This window comes from Pseudophryne corroboree, chromosome 9, assembly GCF_028390025.1.
Source record: "Pseudophryne corroboree isolate aPseCor3 chromosome 9, aPseCor3.hap2, whole genome shotgun sequence".
NCBI classification, from domain to species: domain Eukaryota; kingdom Metazoa; phylum Chordata; class Amphibia; order Anura; family Myobatrachidae; genus Pseudophryne; species Pseudophryne corroboree.
Genome location: NC_086452.1, coordinates 250,136,794 through 250,151,461, shown reverse-complemented (window position 1 = coordinate 250,151,461; position 14,668 = coordinate 250,136,794). Strand labels below are relative to the sequence as shown.

Here is a 14,668-nt window from a genome sequence, read left to right as displayed (position 1 = left end):
GCAGCCGCAGGCAGAAGATGGGAGCAGGTACTTGAGGAGAAGGGGAAGAACAGTCCGAGGCTGGAAACACTAGCAGCAGTTGAAGGATGATATTCCTGCGGGGCTGGGCAGGGCGCCGGGCAGCGGCAGGTGTGGGTGGATGTACGGCACTCAGGAGAGAGAAGGCAGTCGGCGGGAGGTCGGAAGACGCGTTTCACCCGTCAGCCGGGCTTGATCACTTCCTGTTGTGGGCTACGTCCCTGTAGGTTTTTTAAAGTGGTCTGAGCCGATACTTGACCAATCATTGGACGAGTGTAGATCAAAACAGCTGGGATAGATAAACGGGTTTCTGTCCTTCATCAGCTGTGTATCATGGATTCATGCAGCCTCACAGGCTGTGTATTACAATCAGAGACTGATTGGATTCAGCAGAGAAGCCCCTCAGATGATACCACATAAAAAGGAAAGAATGTATATATATGTTTTATATATACATTCTTTCCTTTTTATGTGGTATCATCTGAGGGGCTTCTCTGCTGAATCCAATAGGTCTCTGATTGTAATACACAGCCTGGGAGGCTGCATGAATCCATGATACACAGCTGATGAAGGACACAAATCCGTTTATCTATCCCAGCTGTTTTGATCTACACTCGTCCAATGATTGGTGAAGTATTGGCTCAGAACACTTTAAAAAACCTACAGGGACGTAGCCCACAACAGGAAGTGATCAAGCCCGGCTGACGGGTGAAACGCGTCTTCCGACCTCCCACCGACTGCCTTCTCTCGCCTGAGTGCCGTACATCCACCCACACCCGCCACTGCCCGGCGCCCTGCTCAGCCCCACAGGAATATCATCCTTCAACTGCTGCTAGTGTTTCCAGCCTCGGACTGTTCTTCCCCTTCTCCTCAAGTACCTGCTCCCATCTTCTGCCTGCGGCTGCCCGCTCTCCATATTAGGGACTGATTGCTGCACGCTCCCGTCATATGCCTGCAGCTGTCCGCTCTCCACATTCGAGACTGACTGCTGCACGAACACCCGCCTGCGCTGCAGGTTCCTCCAGCGTGGCCGTACCTTCTGCCCTCATCCACGGAGAACCGCTGCCTCATTAACGGAACTTTACCTCACTATTGGCATTTAAGGTCTTCCACGGGCACAGGACGGCGACTGGTGTCTTCTCTTCGCGGTCACCACGGGCATCCCCTTCATTGACAGTGACCTCACACATCAGGATTGGGATTCCTTATCTAACATTTGCCACGGGTAATATCAGTACATTATTTTATTTATCCACAGCATCTCAAATCCTATTCTTTTCCACTTCTTTTTTGAATCCCCCATCCAATCAATTGTTACTCTCTTGGAATATGTTGTGAGAAGCATTAATCTATACATTTATTCATTCCCTATCATTTCCATATTGCTAATCCACTCTATTTGTTAAAATTAATTGCACTTCCTTTTACAATACATGTATATTTATTTATTAATTATTATTCCTTTTCCAGCATTTCATTATTGCTTATCTACCCTATCTTTTGAAAGATAAATTGAACTTCGGCAATAACGTATTCAGTGGCATCTATTATTATTTACATCAATCATTATTTGTCCAATTAAAGAACGTGATTGATGCCAATATGTTAATTAGTCTTCAATTGTTCAGTAATGCTATATCTGAAGCCATCTACTCAATTTAACTATGTTTAAATTTGCAAGATATTTCTGCATACTTATATGTATTCATAGGTTTAGAGCTTGAGTACTAATTACATTGTTATCCTCGCTTTTGGCTCACATATTGATACTTGCTTGTATCTGGCATTAGAAACATTTTGGGTACTTTTTTCAGCCTAGGATACTTTGTTATCTTTATCACTGCTGTAAAGAATTTGACTACAATCTATCTAGTTTATCTACAGCCAGCACAGGTGTTTGCCTGTTTCTCCATTATATGCCACTAATTGTTATCAGCAATCATTGCTTTGAAATGCTTATTGGAAACTAATTTTCAAACTTTCCAATTATCCTAAGGGCCTCTTTTTTGCAAGTCTTCTGCTTCCCATTTCTTTTGACTCTAATCTATCTTTTCGTGGACTCTCACCATTGATTCAGGGTTTATCCCTGTCTAAGATTGGCAGCAGATCCATCTTTTTCCTCCATACTATACATTTCGTGAACTCTCATCAGTGATTCCTGAGTCGCCGTCATCGCTCGTTTTTCTTCTACTATCATACCACACTGGAAACGCCCAAAGCCGTCTGATCTTGGAAGCTAATCAGTGTTGGGCTGGGTCAGTACTCTAGTGGGCGACCATTGAGGAAGACCCAGTGTAGTAGAACTCACATTGGTCCGTTTTGCTCTGAGTCTAACACTGACAGCAGATTCACCTTGCTATCTTACTTTTCATTGTTACTCATCCTATGAACACTACAGTCTTTAATCTCTACAACATTTCTATGCTTCAACTGTCCTAATTTGGATTATTGCGGGGCCTACACACATTGGCAGCTTATCTGTCTTCTAAACGATCTGATTCTTAGGGCACTCTTATTGTATTTTGGCAGCCGGAATGTATTATGCAAATATCAGCATTTAATTGTTATTAATTATTTAATTATTCAGTTTATTTCATTTTTTGCCTTATCAAATATCAGCATTTATTTGCTAGCTACATTGTTATATTATTTGAATGTTACTCTGTTGACCACTGACTGACTCTTACTCTATGATACGAATAAAAGTTATATTTTATACTTATATTTATCTCTAATATTTCATACATTATTTAATAGTAAAGAGTGCGCCCACAAAAGAGTCTCTTTTTTTCTCCATACTGTTGTTATTAGCAGCCCATTAACTCAGGGTGCACCACCAAATTATGATTAGAAAACCACGTTTTCTTTGTACTCTTTATTTTGGTCAAATAAATTGATACTTTATATTTATTATACACCGGTGCGGTATCTCTCCAAATACATAACTCTAGGAGAGACACAGGAGGTAGCGGCACACGGACGGACTGGGGTGCAGACACTTGGAGACAGGGTAACGGCAGTCGGCAGACTAAGGTCGTCAGCAAGATGGTTAAGCTGGAATTCAATGCAGGAACAAGGCAAAACCCACTGGACAGATGAACTGAGACCAGAGAGGAACCAGAGAGCAGAACACCGCATGGAGTAGCTATAACTGGCAAAGCCTCTTGGGATTGAGAGGCTTAAAAGAACAGGCTGGACCAATCAGCTGTGAGCACCAGACAGGCCCCCAGTAATTGATATAACATGCAGCTGCAGTGCAGACTGAGCAGGCTGACAAGCTGAATAGTAGTTTTCAGGTAACCAGCTATAATTACAGAATCCAGACACCTGTGAAATCAGTTGCAGAGTGCAGGAGCTGAGGCATTGGGAGACAACTATGCAGGAGCTAGCTGTGACCTATAGTGCCACAAACTGAAGCAAAGGTAAATCATAACAATAACAAAACATGAGTGCTCAGGATTGTAACAGGTACTTAGTCTGCGACCCGGCTAAACTTGGCATTAGCGTTAAGGGCGCTGTGTGCTGGTTCCATACTGCCTCTGTGTCTCCCTGGAAGGGCTCTTTGTGGGTTAATTGTGCATTTAACCTTTTCCTGTGTGTGTGTGCTGTCACTATACAGGATGTCAGGCAAAGAGTGTGTTTCATGTAAAGCACAGTGTTCCTCTTCCCCAGGGGGTTCACTAGTGTGTATTCAATGTAGTGTCCCTTCCGAGGCTAGTGGGGCAGAACCAGCATGGCTGGACTCCATTAGGGGAATGATTTCCACAATCTCTACTAAGTTATCTCGGAATGAGAAAGAGGCACAATACTTAAGACAATCTATGACTGAGTTTATGAAAAGAGACTCAGTACCCAAACCAGCATCTCAGTCCCCTGCCATTTGTCCGCAAAAACGCTTTTGGCCCATATCCTGTAGTCTGACTCGGCTGATGAAGGGTCAGACATGGAGGAGGGGAGGTGGACTCAGTGGTGGGGGAGGGTACTCTGTCGCAGAGAATAGAGGCTCTTATAAAGGCTATCAGAGATGTTCTGAATATCCCTGATAAGGTGACAGAGGAGAGTGAGGAATCTTATTTTAATATAAAAAAGAAATCCTCAGCCACTTTTCCTGTGTCAAAGGAATTAAATACCCTGTTTGAAGAACCATGGGTTAATCCTGAAATTTCAAATCCCTAAACGGTTATTATCATCCTTTCCTTTTCCTCCCGAGGATACAAAAACCGTGAAAATCCACCAATAGTGGGTACATCAGTATCCAGGCTCTCACCGAAAATTGTGTTGCCTGTCCTGGGTGTAGCCTCCCTGAAAGACACGGCTGACCACAAGATTGAGACTATGCTCAAATCTTTATATACAGCTGCAGGAGGGGGGACGGACATAGAGATCCACTGTAGCATGTGGGTGGATTACACGACCCATTTCTAAATAGTCGGGTAACCTAATTGAGGGGTCAGATACCTTACCTCAAGGGGAGATTGTTTTACTCCTGCAACATATATAGGACTCTGCGAACTTTATGGTGGAAGCCGTAAAAGAAATAGGCTTACTTAATGCACCCACTATAGCTGTGGCAGTGTCTGCATGCAGGGGTCTATGGCTACGCCAGTGGACAGCGGATTTGGACTCCAGGAAAGGCGTGTAAGGCCTACCTTTTGCAGGCGAGGCCTTATTTGGAGATGAACTAGACAAATGGATCTCCAAAGCTACTGCGTGTAAGTCCACATACCTTCTTTCTGCAGCTCCCCCAGCTAGGAAGGCCTACTCAGGAACTGCCAAGTTTAGGGGCAAGTCCAGAGGTTCTTCTACTGCCACCAGAGGCGCTAGAGGGAAACCACGCAAACCAGCAACTGCCGGTTGACAGGAACAGGGCTCAAGCTCTGCTTCCTCAAAACCTTCAACATGACGGTGGACCAAGATGCCTGGGAGACTGGCAGGTGGGAGCCCAGCTAAAATTCTTTAGCCACATCTGGACAACATCATGCCAGGTTCCCAGGGTCATAGATCTTATTTCACAGGACTACAGACTGGAGTTCCAGTAGCTCCCACCTCACAGATTCTTCAAATCAGGCTTACCAGTTTCACAAGAGGCAAGTACAGTATAACTTTACAGAACGCCATTCAAAAACTGGTACAGACCCAGGTTATTGTTCCAGTTCCACCTCATATGCAAAACAAGGGGTACTATTCCAACTTGTTTGTAGTACTGAAACTGGACGGTTCGGTGAGGCCGATTCTGAACCTCAAGTCATTGAACCCGTACTTACGAGTGTTCACGATGGAGTCTCTGAGAGCGGTGATCTCAGGCCTGGAGGAGGGGGAATTCCTAGTGTCTCTTGATATCAAGGATGCATACCTTCACATTCCGATTTGGCCACCTCATCAGGCTTATCTACGATTTGCACTGCAGGACTATCACTACCAGTTCCAGGCCCTGCCATTTGGTCTCTCCATGGCACCAAGATTGTTCACCAAAGCGATGGCAGAGATGATGTTGCTGCTCTGCAAACAGGGAGTGAACATAATTCCATACCTGGACGATCTTCTGATAAAGGCACCATCCAGGGTGCGGTTGGTAGACAGCATTGGCCTCTCAGCCAGACTTCTCCTGGATCACGGGTGGATTCTGAACCTACCAAAATCTCACCTGGGACCGACACAGAGGCTTCCTTTCCTGGGAATGATACTGGACACAGAGTCTCAGAGAGTGTTCCTTCCACTGGAAAAGGTTATGGTAATCCAGTCGATGGTTTGGGCTGTCCAGAAGCCAACCCGGATCTTGGTGCATCTGTGCATTCGCCTTCTGGGGAAAATGGTGGCCTCTTACGAGGCACTTCAGTACGGAAGGTATCATGCGAGGCCCTTCCAACTAGATCTATCCGACAAATGGCCCGAATCGCATCTTCACATGTACCAGAGGATCCGTCTGTCACCAAGAGACAGGATCTCCCTTCTGTGGTGGCTACAGACTTCTCACCTCATCGAGGGTCGGAGGCTTGGGATTCAGAATTGGATTCTGCTAACCACAGATGCAAGCCTCAGAGGTTGGGAAGCAGTCACCCAGGAGGTGCAATTTCAGGGAAGATGGTCAAGTCAGGAAGTCGTCCTTCCATTAAACATCCTAAAACTCAGGGCTATCTATAACACCCTTCTGCAGGCCTCATCTCTACTTCAGAATCAGGCCATTCAAATCCAGTAAGACAATGTGACGGCTGTAACATAAATAAACCGACAGGGCGGAACAAAAAGCAGAGCAGCAATGTCAGAGGTGTCAAGAATTCTCCTCTGGATGGAAAAACACGTTGTGGCATTGTCGTCGGTCTTCATTCCGGGAGTAGACGACTGGGAAGCAGACTTCCTTAGCAGACACGACCTGCACCCAGGGGAGTGGGGCCATCACCCGAGATGTTCAGGTGGTTGACACGTCGTTGGGGATATCCACAAATCGACATGATGGCCTCTCGACTCAACAAGAAGCTCAAGTGGTATTGTTCCAGGTCGAGGGACCCACAAGCAGTGACGGTAGACGCTCTGACAACTCCGTGGGTCTACCAGCTGGTGTATGTGTTTCCTCCACTTCCTCTGATCCCAAGAATTCTAAAAAGAATAAAAATGGAGAAGCTTCAAGCAATCCTCATTGTTCTGGACTGGCCACGAAGGGCCTGGTATGCGGATCTTCTCGAGATGCTGCTCGAAGATCCGTGGCCTCTACCTCTTCTGGAGGATCTTCTGCAACAGGGCCCATTCATCTATCAAGACTTACCGTGGCTATGTTTAACAGCATGGAGTTGAATGGCTGATTCTACCCAGGAGAGGGATTCCTGACAAGGTCATCCTGACTATGATGCAAGCCAGGTAGGGGGTAACGTCTAAACATTACCACCGTATCTTGAGAAAATATGTCTCTTGGTGTGAGAGCAGACAATATTCTGTGGTGGAATTTCATCTGGGAAGTTTCCTGCTTTTTCTGCAGTCGGGAGTTGATGTGAACCTACGTCTAGGCTCCATAAAAGTCCAGGTTTCGGCCTTGTCTATTTTCTTTCAGGAACAATTGGCTTCTCTCCCTGAGGTGCAGACGTTCTTGAAAGGTGCTCTGCAGATCCAACCTCCCTTTGATCCTCCCACGGCACCTTGGGACCTCAATTTGGTGCTGCAGTTCCTCCAATCGGACTGTTCTGAACCGTTACAGGAGGTTGACGTAAAGTACCTTACATGGAAGACCGTCACACTGTTGGCCTTGGCTTCAGCAACACGTGTGTCGGAGCTAGGGGTGTTGTCTCACAAGAGTCCCTACTTAATTCTCCATGAGGTCAGAGCTGAACTCAGAACTCGTCAGCAATTTCTTTCGCAAGGTGGTGTCTGCGTTTCACATCAACCAACCTATTGTGGTTCCGGTTGTTACGGACACCTCTGCTATTTCAAAGTCTTCAGATGTTGTGAGGGCTTTGAAGGTGTATGTAAAGAGAACAGCTCGTCACAGAAAATTGGACTCGCTGTTCGTTCTCTATGATCCCAATAAAATTGGGTGTCCTGCTTCAAAGCAGTCTATTGCACGCTGTATCAGGTTCACTATCCAGCATGCTTATTCCACGGCAGGCTTGCCAGTTCCAAAATCTGTACAGACTCACTCTACTAGGTCGGTGGGTTCTTCTTGGGCGGCTGCTCGGGGTGTCTCGGCTTTACAGCTCTGCCAAGCAGCTACTTGGTCGGGTTCAAACATTTTTGCTAAGTTTTACAAGTTCAAAACTTTGACCTCTGAGGACCTTCAGTTTGGTCAATCAGTTCTGCAGGAACCTTAGCACTCTCCCACCCGGTTTGGGAGCTTTGGTACTTCCCCGTGGTACTAAATGGATTTGCATTATCCCCTAGCACATAAGAGAAAATAGGCTTTTAATTACCTACCGGTAAATCCTTTTCTTGTAGTCCATGGGTGATACTGGGTGCCCGCCCGGTGCTTCGTTCTTCCTGCACTGTTACTTGGTTAAGTATTCTGGTTTGTGCAGCTGTTGCTGATCATGTTTCAAGTTTGGTTAACATGGCTTTCCTCTTGTTTGTGTGTGCTGGTTCGTAATCTCACCACTTTCCTTATCTATCCTTCTCTCAAAGTATGTCGGTCTCCTCGGGCACAGTTTCCTATACTGAGTCTGGTAGGAGGGGCATAGAGGGAGAAGCCAGCACACACTATCAATTTCTTAAAGTGCCCATGGCTCCTAGTGGACCCATCTATACCCCATGGTACTAAATGGATTCCCAGTATCCCCTACGGACATACGAGAAAATAATTTACCGGTAGGTAATTAAAATCCTATTATCTATATTTATTATGGCATGTTTAACTTTTTAATGACCATTTATGTTATTAATATTAGAAACTGATAGTATAGGTTATAGGAGAGAGTCTAAAAAAAACTATGTACAATCTTTAGTGTTAATTATTAATACTGTGTGAAGTTCTAATAATTTTAAATAAACATTTCAAATGCCAGCGTTAATATATACTGCGGACGCAAGGCGCATCTTATAACCATATACGATAAAAGTGCGCTGAACGTCGCAACACTATGTCCCTTAAGAGAAAAGCAAGCAGTCGCACACATTGTAAGCTGAGGTCCAACGCTCAGAGATATATATATTTGATATTAAAAGGGTACGCATACAAAATTACATATGTACAGTATATCATTCAGTTCTAATATATATAAATATGGTTATAGAGTTACCGTTACAAAAGAAGCAGTTGCAGTTACATAAGAATCAGTTACAGCCAATATACATACACTTAGTTTCACTGGAATCAGGCAGCCAGTCATCAGGTAGGAGACTTCTGATAAGGGTGTGTGTGTGTGTGTGTGTGTGTGTGTGTGTGTGTGTGTGTGTGTGTGTGTCTGTGTGAGTGTGTGTGTGTGAGAGTGAATGAGAATGTGTGTGTGAGAGTGAATGAGAATGTATCAGAGACCTGCCTGGGTCCCTATTTTTATACAGTAGCATAATGCGTGTATACAACAGTGGGTTTCATCTTCTTCCATTGGTCCAGGGGCTAGACCTCTCAAAAACTCAATGGCTCATAGGTCAGTGTGAGGGCTTTTGTCCTATGTTGCAAACACATGTGTCTGCCCCCCAGGACCATGACTGTGAATCCAGTTTCCAGTCTCAGAAAGTCCTTTGTATTCATACATTTGGTCATAACTAATCATTGCAATGTGCTACAATCTACCCCTAGCTATCAAATTACTCCACACATTCTCCTGATCATTTTGACACTAAGCATGATATATTTAACTTGTTCCATTCCAATAATACATATATATCTGATGTTACACTCTATTATATAAATACATTATAATGTCTGGTGCTTGACATCTTTTGTCTATGTGTAATTTATGTGTTGTATGAAATATGTGTTGAATATATCTTTGTGGCTTGTCTGTGTGGATGCATATGCTACCGTATATCCTGTGCATGCTGCATGTATGCGCACGAACAGAGACCTCTCTATTTGGAGTTTGTATGTTGTGTGTATGTAATATGTTTGACTTCGACAGTCCACCCTTTGACAGTAGACAATAGCTGTCATAACTGTCACACTAAACATAATTACAAAAAATATTTCAAATAATTGGTGACCTAGACACACGTATGTATTCATTTCACAAATCAAACATTGACTATAGTTGGAGAAGACAGGGAAGAGGACGAGACATCCTCTATATGTGCTTGGTGGTCCCGGGACCACTGGTTGGATGTGGGACGACATTCAACCTATAGAGTATGCTGGGACAGTGCTATAGCCTATGATGTCTGACTTGAACGAACATTACATACATACATGTACCTACATCTTTGCACACTGATGTTCAGATTCGATAGAGGTTTTGCTGTGTAGAGGGAGAAAACACAAACAAGTCGCAAAAGAGACATATAAAATTTTCATGGTATATATTCCTATCACTCCCTGAAAATTGTTTCCATTTCTGGATCGTATGCTAAGTCTGTTTCATCATTGAACAAGGGTTATTATTTCAGGTAGTGTTCTTCCTAGATACCATGAACCTTTGGAGTTCGGGGAGAGACACTCATAAACCTTTCTTCCACATATATTAATGAGCTCTTTGTCTGCTATGTGTAAATAAGCCATTGTCTGATTGTTCCTGATTACCTCCCAATTTCCTGAAATTGGTGAGGTTTAAACATACCAGGCATTTATATATGGTACTGGTGGATCTTAAGACTAGTAGGTCTAGTTATATTATGTTCCTTGTCCACCAGTCGTCCCCCCCTCCCCTCCCCCTCCGTGTAATTCAAGTACCTCAGCTAACTCTAAAGAATATGGCACTAATCCTGCATCATTTTGTCTTAGAGGTACCTGTGAGCACATCCAACATTCCCTTTGGTTTAAGACCTTACCCACTAGTAATCACTCAAAGGATGTCTGTCAAATTCAACCTTACCACTTGACTGAAATTTCTGGATGCTCTCATCTTCAATTATAGGGTCACAATAACTACAAAATACAGTATTCCTCAGACAATAGCCTATCACGTTACCTCCGAACTCCGTAACTACTAGACCTTTGATTTTCTCTGGCTTTAAACAAAGTGACAGGCTGATCCTGGGATCCTATAAAGACATCACTCCTTTCTCCAGAACCAGTTCCAGTCCACACTCAACTCCTCATGAAACCTCACAAAAATAGAATGTCCTGAAAAAAATGTTTGTCAACGGGAAAAAGAAAGATAGAACAAAGCAAATCTTGCTTATAGCAAATCCATTACTACGACTGGTCTTTTTGTAATACTTTAATACGCTCAGGTAGTGTTCAACAGTGCCGCCTCTCAGTCTTCACGGAACAGATCCTCGAGTGATATTTCTGTGATTTCACTACCTTTACGAGTTCCTTCCGGGCTAACGACTTTCCTGCGATGGGAATCGTGGACCCAAGTCTCTCGGCTACTTTAACCTGTCTATTAGGCAACCTGAGCGTAAGAATAATCACACAGTCTCTTGGTTCACAATCAAGACAGTTAGTAGTTGGCATATCAGGAATCAACAGTTTCAAGTTCTCAAATGCTGGCTCATCTCGATAAGATACTGTACTGTCACCTCATTGGTGTATTTCTGATCATGGTGCGGATCGATCATGATATGAGGTTGTCTTCCAAAAAAAAAAAAAAAAATTTGAAAGAGGGTGATTCGTTAAGTGGGGATCTGGGAGTGGTTCCGATGCTACATAACACTATTGTCAGTGTCTATGACCACAATAGTCCAGTTTCAGCCATCACTTTGCTCCTACTCCAAAGGATACCATATCTACACACAAATTTCTGCACAATTTTCTTTGCGGTAAACACAGCAGTATTTGTGGCAGCAGAAAACGCCTCTACCCAGTTTGGAAAAAAAAATATGTCAGTGCACACCAATACATATTTCAAATTCCTACAGGGTGTTAACTGTATGAAGTCGATTTGTATTACCTGAAAAGGTCCGTCTGCAGGAGGAGTATGGGATGGCTCTATTGGTACTACCTTACCAATGTTCTTCCTCATGCACGTAAGACAGGTCAATGCTTTCCTGCTTGCCTGGGAAGAGAACCCTGGTGCACGCCAGTAAGCTCTTACCAATTTGCACATACCTTCCCTACCCTAGGTGAGTCAGACCATGTGCCGCCTCAGCTAGGCCTGGGAGATACGTCCTGGGGGCCACTGGCTTACCTTGTCCATCTCTCCAGAGTTCAGAGGACTCCTGACCATGCCCTTTGCCTTCCAGGCCTCCTTTTCCTGTAGGGAACACAAATTTGCATCTTAAGCACTGTAGAGTAAAAACATCTCTAGAGGAGGAAAAAAATATATCAGGTCTGCGTTCACCAATGGGCTGTCACTTATGTCTGGTCTCGTAGTAAAGGTCTGATTCAGATATTCCACACCATCATGCATATCAGTGTCAATACAAAATTTTCCTTCACCAGTATTCTCATCGTCCACCCTTTGTGCATTACAAAGCACATGCAGTAATATACTGGTGCCATCGTGCTGATGAGAAATACCAGGTTCGGGCAGAACTTTGAAGGACCAATACGGCATGTGGTGTATGAACTGTCAAACCATGTACCAGTACTACATCCTAAGTATTTGACCTTGTCCTACACAACTGCAGTTTATCCCTTTAGACCTTGTGTCCTGTCTGGAAAGGATGAAACAGAAACTGTTTTGTATCTGCCAGGGACGACTCAAATGAATCAGTGCACAACAACAAGTCATCAACATATTGTATCAGCACTGACCCATTCTCAGGCTGAAAGGACTGAAAACAGTCATGTAGGGTTTGGTAGAAAATACTCAGGCTGTCACTTGAAACCTTGGGAGAATCGGGTCCATGTATTGTACCCCCTTTGTGAACGCAGAGATGAAGAGGAAACTGTGAAGAAAACAGAATAGAGGTTGGTGACAGTAAAGTTTGTAGAAGATTTTATTAGAATGACAGCTGGATTGGGCACTACGGGGAATTGATTCTTAAATATTTGGTCTACCCCCTTAAATCTTGTGCTTGCTGTATCACTACTGGGACTACCTCAGCCATCAATCCAGTGTCCTGTCCATCCTAAGTTCATAGGGAACCCGGTATCTGTGAGATAATTTCCTCTACCTGTGATGGACATGAATCTAAAACAGTGGAATGCAACATTAGTCTTTGAGGAGTATCTAACATACCTTGTACTTCCTGAGTGGGAATACAATATATGTATTTCACATTTCAATTTACACAGCAAATTCTCTGTCGATTAAGTTAGTCAGGGGCCACTGCTGCTAGGAGAAAAGGAAAGGGTTTAGCATCATAGAGGCCCAATCGTAACTTCAGCAGGTTTTGTCAAAGGGTAATGTTGCACTTCTCTTGTTCTTCCCATTTGCCGAATTAGTATTTACCTGTGATCTTTCTTTCTATATATGTACTTGAATGGCTCCATACTTACCAGTTCCACTGGTCTCAGCCACTTCTCCTGCAGGCTATAGCTCCTCTTTTACCGGTTGGATATTACTCCTCTGAGTGCATGAGAAATGGCTGAAACCAGTCGGGTCACCTTCTTCTCCTAAATAAAACTTTGACATTCATTAGTACATATATAGGTTACATTCATATTTTTCATATTTTTATTTTTTATTTTCTATAGTTTGTATACTGGCTGTAATTGCTTAAACATCTACATATGGTGGCGTACTTGCTTTCTCTTTTTACTTACTCATTGTTGCTACGAGTTCAAACAGTTATTATGTTTTCGTTCTTGTCTTATATGACTTTGGTTAAACATATTTGTTTTCATATTACCTGCAATACCTCAGGATCAAAACCACCAATCACTGGAAATTTTATTTCACCATTCATATGTACTCAATCATTACAAAGAGCCTCCGTGTAAGGACCGTACTTCTTACACATACTATACCGAGCGGACCCTTTTGGCCTCTGCTCCTCAGCCTGAACTCTGGCTCCTGAATGCCTCTCGCGTGCCTACTTGGCTCCCATAGTGGACTTTTTAAACACAAACACCAAATGGCTCACCCGAGACGACGGTGAAAAGTTCCTCCAAGCGTTTTTCACAGTCTCCGTCTCCGCTGGACAGTACCATGGTCCACTCCAGTAGTGGTCGCCCCGCATACCCAGTGAGGACCCTACCAGACCCCTCAGCACTGGAAGTATGAAGTACTAACAGTAATAAATCAATACCCCACCTTTTTCAGTGGTTTCTTTCCACAGGAATTCCGCTTGGGAAACGTCACCAAGCCTTCCTATGAAGTTCCATCAGGAATATTTCCTGAGAGAGAGTCAGCGAAAAATTCCTTTCCTTTACACAAATCACGTCTGCGTATGCTAACACAGCGCGTATGATGACGCAAGTGTGCGAAATTACGCAAATTTATCACGTTGCGCCGCGTATCACACACACACGCGCGGTCCAATCGCACAGCTTTTAGATACTTGTTATCTATACGCCCTGTGAGGAAACCACGCTTCGCTGGGACGGTGGTTACCCTTTGTGGGATTCAATTCACTCGGGCAGATCAGAATATATAAAAAATAAGTATTATGACAGCACAACACCATAAAATAGTCACATGTTACAGGGTAATTGGTAGCACATATCATCCTCCAGCACCCTATTGCAGTCAGCATCCATAAGTAGCAATAGCAATAATCTGTATCCTTACCACTACCTCTTGCTAGACCTCTTGCTGTGTCCCCCAGCCTGGGGTACTGGCTCACACTGACCCTGTCCTGGTAGGGTTTCATCTGGTGGCATAGCGATGCCCAGCTCAGAGTGTTTCCTGCTGATGTCTGATTCACAGGATCCACCACAATAGACTCTCTTCCATTGAGACCTGCTCTCCTTATATACCTGACTGAAGATCACCTCTGGTGCCAAACAGTCTACTCAGGAGGTTGGGTCAGGATATCCCAAAGCTATTTCAGCCAGTATCCTGCTGTGGAGACCCATTGTACATCCTCTGGGGGTTCTAACCTAATTACCTCCCAGATGACCTGATGACCTAGATAAATAACTTGGGCTGGCAGCTAGCTATCTTACCAGTCACTCAGTCATTTTTCTGATTACATTACCAGCAACACCTATCACACCTCACACAATGGACTCACATATGTGATA

At 44.0% G+C, this 14,668-nt stretch overlaps 1 protein-coding gene and 1 pseudogene across 3 annotated transcripts in view; both read left to right on the top strand.

Moving 5' to 3' along the window:
- LOC134957945 (beta-1,3-galactosyltransferase 2-like) overlaps window positions 1-14,668 on the top strand; it is a 492,768-nt gene that overhangs the window by 41,458 nt on the left and 436,642 nt on the right. The window lies entirely within an intron of this gene.
- Window positions 2,204-2,322, top strand: LOC134962830 (5S ribosomal RNA; annotated as a pseudogene).